Here is a 10161-nt window from a genome sequence, read left to right as displayed (position 1 = left end):
AAATTTTGTTTACGAGGAAACCGCAAATGCAGAAAACCCCCGGGACCTAGTCCAGATTGAACACCACACTGCATTAAGCCGCTACAGACACTAGCCTACTACAAACTAACTTCGGTATGGACTGTAGTTTAACCCTAATAAATATCACATTGATTCAAGGTACAGTTGGCCTCCTTACGTCTCTGATCCCAGCAGGATACTACACACTTGATTTCCTTAGATGATTTCATCCACAACCAAGAGTTGCTACGACCCAAAGTCGAATACCTTAACAAACAAATCTGTATCACACAGAAAAGTCTATGATGATAGATAAATCTGTCTCCCACAGATAAACCTAAGAGTTTTATTCCGTCTTTTAATAAAATCAAGGTGAACATGAACCAATTGATAACTCAGACTTATATTCCCGAAGAACAGCCTAGAATTATCATTCACCTCACAATAATCTAAATCGTATGGTAGCGAAACTAGATATCGCGGAATCACAAACGATGAGACGAAGATGTTTGTGATTTCTTTTTATCTTTCCCTATCGGAGATATAATCTCAAGTCAATTATTCAATTGAACTCGTATGATAGAAAATGGCAAGATCAGATCGCTCAACTACAAGAAAAGTAGTTCGTTTGGCTTCACAATCCCAATGAAGTCTTTCAATCGTTAACCTACAGGGTCTCGAGAAGAAACCTAAGGTTAAAGGATAATCGCCTCTAGAAAAACCAACTAGTATTACACAAGAGGTGTGGGGATTAGTTTTTCCAGTTTCTAGATGTCTCCTTTATATAATTTTCAAATCAGGGTTTGCATTCTAAGTTACCTTGGTAACAAAGCATTCAATATTTACCGTTAGATGAAAAACCTGATTTAACCAAGCTAATATTTTTCAACCGTTAGATCGAAACTTAGATTATCACACACAAATGAAGTGTATTTCATTTAAGATTGAGTAACCGTACCTAAACGTGTACACTTAGTTGGTTCACAAATAGTTAACCAATGGTTAGCCATATGAGTACTTCCATACTAACCATATTCATCTTCTTCACATAACTAGTTCAAATGACTCATAAGAACTAGTTGAAGAGTTGTTCAATTGCTTAGGTCTTTATGAATAGACACAATTGAAACAAAATCGGTTTGATTCACTTGAATCAATTCATGAACAATATATTCATGGTTTGCAAAGATTGCATTTTTTATTGATTTATTGTTTAAGTTCATGAAATTCTGATTTGAGAAATATAACCAGCTTGGGTACGCGTACCATAGCTACCAGATTTGGGTTTAGAAACTCAGCAGAAATTTTCGGTTGACTTCCATGGGTACACGTACGGGAATGCATACCTAAGGTGACTGGTTTAGCAGTTTGCAAACTTACAAACTCAGCAGAAATTTTCGGTTCGAAACCTCCGCTGGTGCGCGTACCCAACCTGTCTCCTTCACCAATACAGTATGCACACACTTGGTTTCCGGCACATAGATTTATACACTAATGTGCGAACACACTATATATGCTTATATCCATAGGTTGTTACGTAATCTCAACTCTACATTTCAATCATTGAAACATTCTTCTATAATGTTATAACAAGCGTTATTCACAACTATCGTCATCAAAGCTATTTTCAAGATTGAAACGTCATCATGACTTCCGTCACGGGTTAAGATAAAAAGTGGTTAAATCGAAAGCTTACCAACACATATGTCGAGAAAAAGATAGGCGAGTAAACTCGACTCGAAATAGCAAATGTGTATGTATGAAAACTATCATACTTATATGACTTTGTCTCAAGAGTAGGAGATAGAGTAGATAGACTTTTGAGTGATAGATAAGTTCAAGTCACCACATACCTTTTAGTCGGATGAAGTTCCACTGGTTCCTTGAGTAGTTCTCCGTCTTCGTAAGATGATCTCCATAGAGTCTGGAGCTCAACTACACTAAACTGTTGTTTGAGGGTGAAAACATTTTATGCTGGTTTCGGTAATTTCGTGTGATGTGGGTGAGAAAAAGATTTAAACCCTAAACAATGTACTGTAAGGGAGTACTTTAGATTCGAGAGATCAATCTGTACAAGTCCGGCCTAAACCAAGAAATGGTCGTTCCAGACTTGCTTCGGTCACAAAGTGGAGGAGAAGGGTTGGTTTTGGGGAGGGAAGCGAAGAGAGTGTTGATACCAGAATAGTTGATTCTGGGAGAGTAGTTGTTTTGTGACTTGTATCAGAAAGTGGGAAGCTAACAGATGGGAAAGCTAGCAAACTTTTTCTTAGTGTTGTATGCTCCTGACCAGAACTTGTTGTTCGGTGGAAATTGGTAATGCCTATTTATACAAGTCGAAGTGAAACGTACTCCGGTCTCATTAAGAAATGGAAAACGGGTGAGTAAATGGGAGGAGGTGGTAACCGGTAACGCTTGGAATTTATGTTCCATAAAAGAAAGCGTTTCACCATTACTCCTTTTCTTTACTAACCGCCCCATCCTTATGACACTTTCTTATAACGGGCATAGTGTACGCCGCACGCTGTAAACCGCCAAACCAATACCCAATGAGCATACCCCAGTTTGTGACATGTGTTGATGTCTCGAGTGTTTTCGTGGAAAACATGTAGCACGTTGTTGTTGTCTGGAAAGTTGAGCTTAGGAGACTTGCCGGCTCGGTGGTGACCTTCGACAGTCGAGATTTTGCATCATAAGAGGAAAGGTAGCCGTTGATTATTGCAACCTTTCGTTTGATAGCCAGTGGCATGAAAGCATGATCATTATGGATTTAATATGTCCGAGTTTAGGCGCGGCCAAAAGTTAGGGCCAAAGGTTGCCATGCGTTAGCTGGTAACCTTGGACGACTAAGATCTGCACCTTAGATGAAAAAGTGGTCGTTGATTGTTGCAGGCCTTTGTTTTGGTAGCCGCATAGGGAAGTCCGACATGGTATGGCGCGGAAAGGTGGTTGGCATGCCATTGGCACATGTGGCATGACATGCCTTGGCGCGGTTTGGCGTGGCCAAAACTAGGGTTTTGGGACAAAGGTTACCATGCTTTTTCTGGCAACCTTGGGCGGCTAGGATTTGTATCTAGGATTGAAGGGTGGTCGTTGATCGTCGCACGCCTTCGTTTTGGTATCCGCATAGGTAAGGCCGGCATGGTATGGCGGGGCAAGGTGGTTGGCATGCCATTGGCACATGTGGCATGGCATGCCTTGGCGCGGTTTGGCGTGGCCAAAACTAGAGTTTTGGGCCAAAAGTTACCATGCGTTGTCTGGCGACCTTGGACGGCTAGTATTTGCATCTAGGATTGAAGGGTGGCCATTCATCGTCGCACACCTTCGTTTTGGTAGCCGCATAGGGAAGGCCGACATGGTATGCGCGGCAAGGTGGTTGGCATGCCATTGGCACATGTGGCATGGCATGCATTGGCGCGGTTTGGCGTGGCCAAAACTAGGGTTTTGGTCCAAAGGTTACCATGCGTTGTCTGGCGACCTTGGACGGCTAGGATTTGCATCTAGGATTGAAGGGTGGCCGTTGATCGTCGCACGTCTTCATTTTGGTAGCCGCATAGGGAAGGACGGTATGGTATGGCGCGGCAAGGTGGTTGGCATGCCATTGACACATGTGGCATGGCATGCCTTGGCGCGGTTTGGCATGCCAAAACTAGGGTTTTGGGCCAAAGGTTACCATGCGTTGTTTTTCGACATTGGACGGCTAGGATTTGCATCCAGGATGGAAGGGTGGTCGTTGATCGTCGCACGCCTTCGTTTTGGTAGCCGCATGTGGAAGGACGACATGGTGGGTCCAAGGTCAATGTCGTGGATGGATTGGCATAGTGGGGCCAAGGGTTTGGTACGGACGGCTTGGCATGGTGGGGCCAAGGCAAGGTGCGGTTGGCTTGACATGGTGGGCCAAGGGTTTGGCATGTCATTGGTGCATGGTGCGGCTAGCATGGTTGGGGACAAGGGTTTGGCATGCCATTGGCGCATGGTGCGTCTAGCATGGTTGGCATGCCTTGGCACGGTAGACGTGGATGGCATGGTTTTCCATTGGCACAGTGATGCGGCTGGCATGGTTGGCATGCCTTGGCGCGGATATGTGGCTGGCATGGTTTTCCATTGGCACAGTGGTGAGGCTGGCATGCCTTGGCGCGGAGATTTGGATGGCATGCTTTGCCATTGGAACAGTGGTGCGGCTGGCATGGTTGGCATGCCTTGGCGCGGAGATGTGGCTGGCATGGTTTGCCATTGGCACAGTGGTGCGGCTGGTATGGTTGGGATGCCTTGGCGCGGAGATGTGGCTGGCATGGTTTGCCATTGGCACAGTGGTGCGGCTGGCATGGTTGGCATGCCTTGGCGCGGTAGCATGAGAATTAGGGTTTGGCATAGATGATGTCGGTTAATGTTAAGGGTTCTGCCGTGGAACATGACACATAAAAAAAAAGGTACCCTGGTAATTCTTACATAGGCATGCTGATCGATTCAATACATGTACTAATGGTTATAGTGACGTCATGTCAGATGTGCAGTTTTACGATTTTAAACCTAAGCTAAAAACCACCATCAACAACTGTCCTAAACCGAGACTTAGCTATAAGTAGTCTAGAAATCAAGACATATAGTTTTGAAAACTAAACTTGACAAACATGCTTGAGATAGAAACGCACGCGAGTTCGACCGAGCAATGCTCTAACAGTAGCACATCCAGAAAACGATCTGCAATCCTAGTAACAACTTCACACAATGATTAGCATCACATATGAATAATAAAATTGTTATATCTTGGAAGTTTCCCCCATATTTAGTCCTTTCTACACTCGAAAGTGAATAAAGAACATAAAATAAGGGAACTTCTTTGGGTTTCTCTTGGTAAACCTGCATAATACTCGAATCAAACACATCTAGTGTTGGATAATTAGAAGCAAAATAATACGAAAGATTTTTAGAATCACAAATACTCAATCGTAAGTGATGTGGGTCAAAAAATTTAGAGATACGCAAAGTATTAGACAAACCTTCCACAATCTCTTGTATTACAGGATCCTCATCATTCTTAAAGAATTGCAAGAATTATTTACCTCATATGTATCGTGGTCCTCTATCAAACTATTTAGCCATTCTTCGCTTGCTTCAACTGTAATCTCATCATCATTATAATCCTTGGCAAGATCAATTAGGTCTTCCATGACTTTAATCAATTTGGTTTCATTCTCATTTGCAGTCTCTTCAACAATCTCGTCATCGGAATCTGAATCCTCTCCTAGAAAGTCTATTTCGTTGGTGCAAATCCTAAAATCTTCACTTGTTACGTTATACCATTGATAACAACAGTTATGTCATATCCATTCTCCTCCTTTTGAATAGACGAGTGATCGTTATAATGATCCGGAGTTGAAACAACATTACCATTATTGCAAGGATTTTCCAAAGTTTGCTCATCTTCATCAGAGTCTTCGTTAACCTCATAATCTTCAATATCCAAACGACGTCGAAGTTCCGCTCGTATTACCTTACTAATGTCATCAAGATTCTTTTCAGATGCAGCTTCTTCTAAATGATCATATTTCTTAGAAAGATTTCTGATATTATTACCTTTCCGTCATTATTCACGATGGAATTTTCAGACCGTATCTCATCTTTTGACATAAAAAAAGAAAGAACGTGATAAAGAGGAGTAGATCTTTCCAAACTCTCTGTCATCTGCACATTACTAGAAAAAAACTTATCAGAAGAATAACTATCCTCCCATCCCTATAATTTCTCACTTACACACCCGACATAAGGTTGTTGATATGTATGAGAGTATCCATAAGGCTCCGTAGGGTATGGTTGGTAGTTTTTATATGAATGAGACTGAAATCCATATTGATTATCACTATTATATGTTGATTGATCTTGTGCTCCGTACATGTTATTTCCGTAAGGAAAATGACGACTCACAAGATAGAGAAAATCAAAACAAAAAATAAAAACAAGCTAAACAAATAACAAATCAGTTAGCAACAGCTCCCCGGAAGCGACGCCACAATTTGATGCATGTCATAAGTGCAACAAATTAATCAAGATACTTCCCACTAATTAACTAGTAATATAGCGGTAGTAAGGATCGTTCCCACAGAAAGCTGTGTGATTAATAGGTTATTTATATTAGCAAAATCAAGACAAATGGGGATCGGATTAAACTAAATAAGAGAATAACAAATAAAAGAAAGATGATCAAGGAGTCCTTCACCGTTACCAAACGTTGACTCAGTAGTATACTCATCTATCTTCGTTAGAACCATTCATCACCAGCCGCAGGAAAGCACCTAGAGCAGTGTTATCCCGAAAGTTTCTCTTGTAACCGGATACCGAAGCGCTCACATATCAAGTTCTATCCAAATGAACCACCAAGTAGTAACGCACTCAAGGTGTATCCCAATCGGAAGATTTAAGTTATCCGAACTTAGATTCATCATAGCAGTTAGAATCTTAGCGCAAGGTCCACTTACTAGTGTTGTCTTCACACACGATATCTCCACAGAATCCCTCTGTGAGATCTCACGTTCTCTACTTGTGTAAGGATTATTAAATAATTACACGGATATCCTAACACTTTACTAGCAATATATCGATCAATAAATTAATCTAGTGTGCAAACAATCTAATTAATCATTCCTAAACCCTAGAAATAATGAAAACAAACGATGATATGATAAAAATCCGAATAGATTTATATCACTGATAAATCTTGACGCTATAACATTAAATTCATCTTTAATCAATCAAAGGTTTAGCTACACATGGTTACAAGAGAATGGGTTCCCCATAAAGGGGTAATCCCTAGGTTTTGATGTAGAAGAGATGTAATATGGGAGGTATAATTATGTAAAAGATGATAAAAGATCTCCTATTATTATATTGAGGGTCTTCTTATATAGTAATCACATGGTATAGGGTTTAGAACCCATTCGGGACCGCGTTTTCCTTGATTTAGAACCTCAAACTCGTGCAAAACACCTTAATTACGGTTGGGTTCAACCCGGCCGTAACTCTGACAATATTTTCGTCTCAAAAACCCAGAGTTACGGTTGGGTCCGAGTCTCTTGGATCTGGCCGTAATTCTAGCTTAGAATTCAAGGTAAGATATATAGTAAACACTTTTAAGGTCTTCAAAACACAATAAAAGAGTATACACGTTAGTTCAGTAACCGTATATAATGACTGTTCGGTTTGGAAATTTATCCAAAGAACTAAAAACTTTTTGATGTTCATTCAAACACTTAAGAACTAAATCATGACTTATACACACAAGTGTTTATGTGGTCAATGAATTATTAGAAGTATCTAAGAGAGTTCTAGAAATGCTAAACATATTAAAATAATAAATCTTTAAGCATACACTAAACACGTCAGGACAGTTGGTACAAGGTTCGTAAACCGCAAGGCTTGCTCACGAGTTGGGGTGCTACGGTTCGTGAACCAAGTTTTTCAACCCTCTAGACTCCGTAACTCAGTTGACCACAACTGAGTTTCCCAACTGCTAGCCAATTTATATCCAACATATAAATAAGTTCACCACGGTTCGCTAACCGGGTTCGTGAACTGTACCCGACAGAACTTGTGGTTTGCGATGGTTTGCGAACTGGTTCGCTAACCTATTCTGAGAAGAAATATCAGTAAGTTCATATTTCCCTCTTATGATGTTTTGAAATCATTTTCATGTGATATTTCTAATGGATCCATAATTTAATTCATAGAACTAACATTGTTAAAGGACCGTTGAACATATAATCACTAAATAATATTTCGAGATTTTTCACAAGACAAGCTTGACTCGAAACTTCTTTTTAGTAACTCTACAATAAGTCATACGATATAGTCTCAACAGACAGAATAATAGTATGGACCATATGGTGAGTAAAATAGAATAGTTTAGTCTTCACATACCTGATATAGAAGTTCTCCAAATGTCTTCGTCGATTTTCAGTGTTCAAGGGTGATCTCTGATACTCAACTACAATTATAACCTAGTCTGAGACTTAACTTAGTAGACTAGAAATCAAGGTATAGTTTTGATCATCTAATATTAATAACAAGCTTGAGATATCGAAACTTATAGGTTCAACTGAGCAATGCTCAAACATAAAAGTACAAGAATATTTCACTTAAAGCCTTTAGAAGTACTAGCAATCTTGAAAAAGTAAAAATAATGACTAAACATATTCTCGTAATCATTATCATAAAAATAAAGCTCATTTTTGCAAAACGAACAGAGTTTTAATTGTCATGTTGCGAAACTCAAAAGCGGAACGATATGATTCAGAAGACGGAACGATGTATTTCTCATAAGATGTAAGCAATGATTTCTTGCAATTCAAGTTTTTTCTCAATTGCTAAATTTTTGTAATTTCCAAAGATATTAAAAATATGATTCTTTAGTTAGATTTGTTAGAACACTGCTCGGTCAAACTCGTAAGTTTTGTTATCTAAAACTTGTTGTCAATGTTAGATGCACAAAACTATATTGATATTTAGTCTACTAAAGTCAAGTATCGGGATAGTATTAGAGTATGGTAGTTGAGTATCAGACATCACTATATAACCCTCGAAGATTGAAGATTGAAAATCAAACAAAGACATTTGGAGAATTTCATTAACAAAGAGGTACGTGAAGACCGAACCATTCTATTTACTCATAGTAGATTTAATATTGTGTAGGAATTGGCTAAGAAATAACAATCCGTAAACATGTGAAAAAAAAAAAGAAAAAAACAAGAGAGCCTTAAAACAAGTCAACGGTCCGGACCATTATACAAAGTTCGTGAATTTAAGTTGCGTTCGTGAACTTAAAGTAAAATAAAGAAACTAAAAAAAAATTGTTATACTTGGGTAGCTGTAACCTACAATGTGAGTTTGCAAACTCAAGTTTAAAAAAGTATAAAGTAAAATATAATTGGGTCGCTAAACAAATCCACCAACCTTGCTGTCAGCGATTATATTTATCGGCTGTCGTAGTTGCATATATATTTATGTACCTTTCCTTCGTCAAAGCTTGCACTTTATTGATAAAATATTTAAGTTGGGACCCTTAGATTTGAGGCTAATTAAGGATACATATTCATAATATTGAGGAGGAATGTTGTCGATGATTCATTGCTCCTTAAGGGATTATGTTTACTAAGTTACTTACATTCTAGAGTATTCCTAGACTTGGACCTGGGCTTAATGCCTACAACAATACTTAGTCCTATGGGCTTAAGAAAACTTTTTTTTTTTGATAAACTGAAATTTTATCAGAATCATGGAGTGAAGGAGTTTTTGTCTTTTGACAGAACACTACAAATTACAACAGAGAAGTTATCATCTACTTTCATATTAGAAGCAGTTTCTCTATCTTTTTTAGATATAAGATCATACACCTGATTGTCATCACGACTGATAATTTGAAAATTAAAAAAATTTAAATTTAGAGCTAAACGTTTGATCTCTTTAATAATGTTTATGTTTTCCCACTTAATAAGTAATGAGTCCCCAGTTATTGATTGGATAACTAACTTTGCATCAGCTTCAACCCAGATCTTTGAGAAATGCTTTATTTTTTCCCGTGGGAGAGATTCTTGTATCACCATGCATTCTCTTATCTCCAAAGTTAGTACTCCATTTGAATAGTTTCCCTTAATGCCTACGTAATGTCCTGTATGGTCATGTAAAAAATTGCCAGTACTGCCAAGTTGGTTAGTGTCATAATCAAAAGATGCATAAAAATTAAATTTTAAGATGCGATTTAATGGTAGTATCCATTTGGAAAATTTGTTAATACTAGTGTACATGGATAAACTCTCTGAATCATGCATATGCGAGACTAAATGATAATCTATAAGGATCAAGAGGTACTCCCTGAAAGACAGAATCACACGGATCCGTCTTTCCATAATATCCAAACTCAAATTATTAAAGAGTGTAACCATTTTTCATCATTATTGTAGCTGATAGATGAGAACCAACTTATGACCCTTTTAGATACACTCAAGAAATTATTATTTTTGACTAAATCAATATCAATATTTATGCCCCTCCAGAATTTCCTTGCATGTCTACACTAAAAAATTAAATGCTCAATTTAATATATGTACTGCTTTCATAAAGAGCAAGCTCCCTTCTAGTGTTATTTAACTATCTGATGCACTTCATATAAAG

The sequence above is a fragment of the Papaver somniferum genome, chromosome 10, assembly GCF_003573695.1.
Source record: "Papaver somniferum cultivar HN1 chromosome 10, ASM357369v1, whole genome shotgun sequence".
NCBI lineage: Eukaryota > Viridiplantae > Streptophyta > Magnoliopsida > Ranunculales > Papaveraceae > Papaver > Papaver somniferum.
This window is presented reverse-complemented; position numbering follows the sequence as displayed.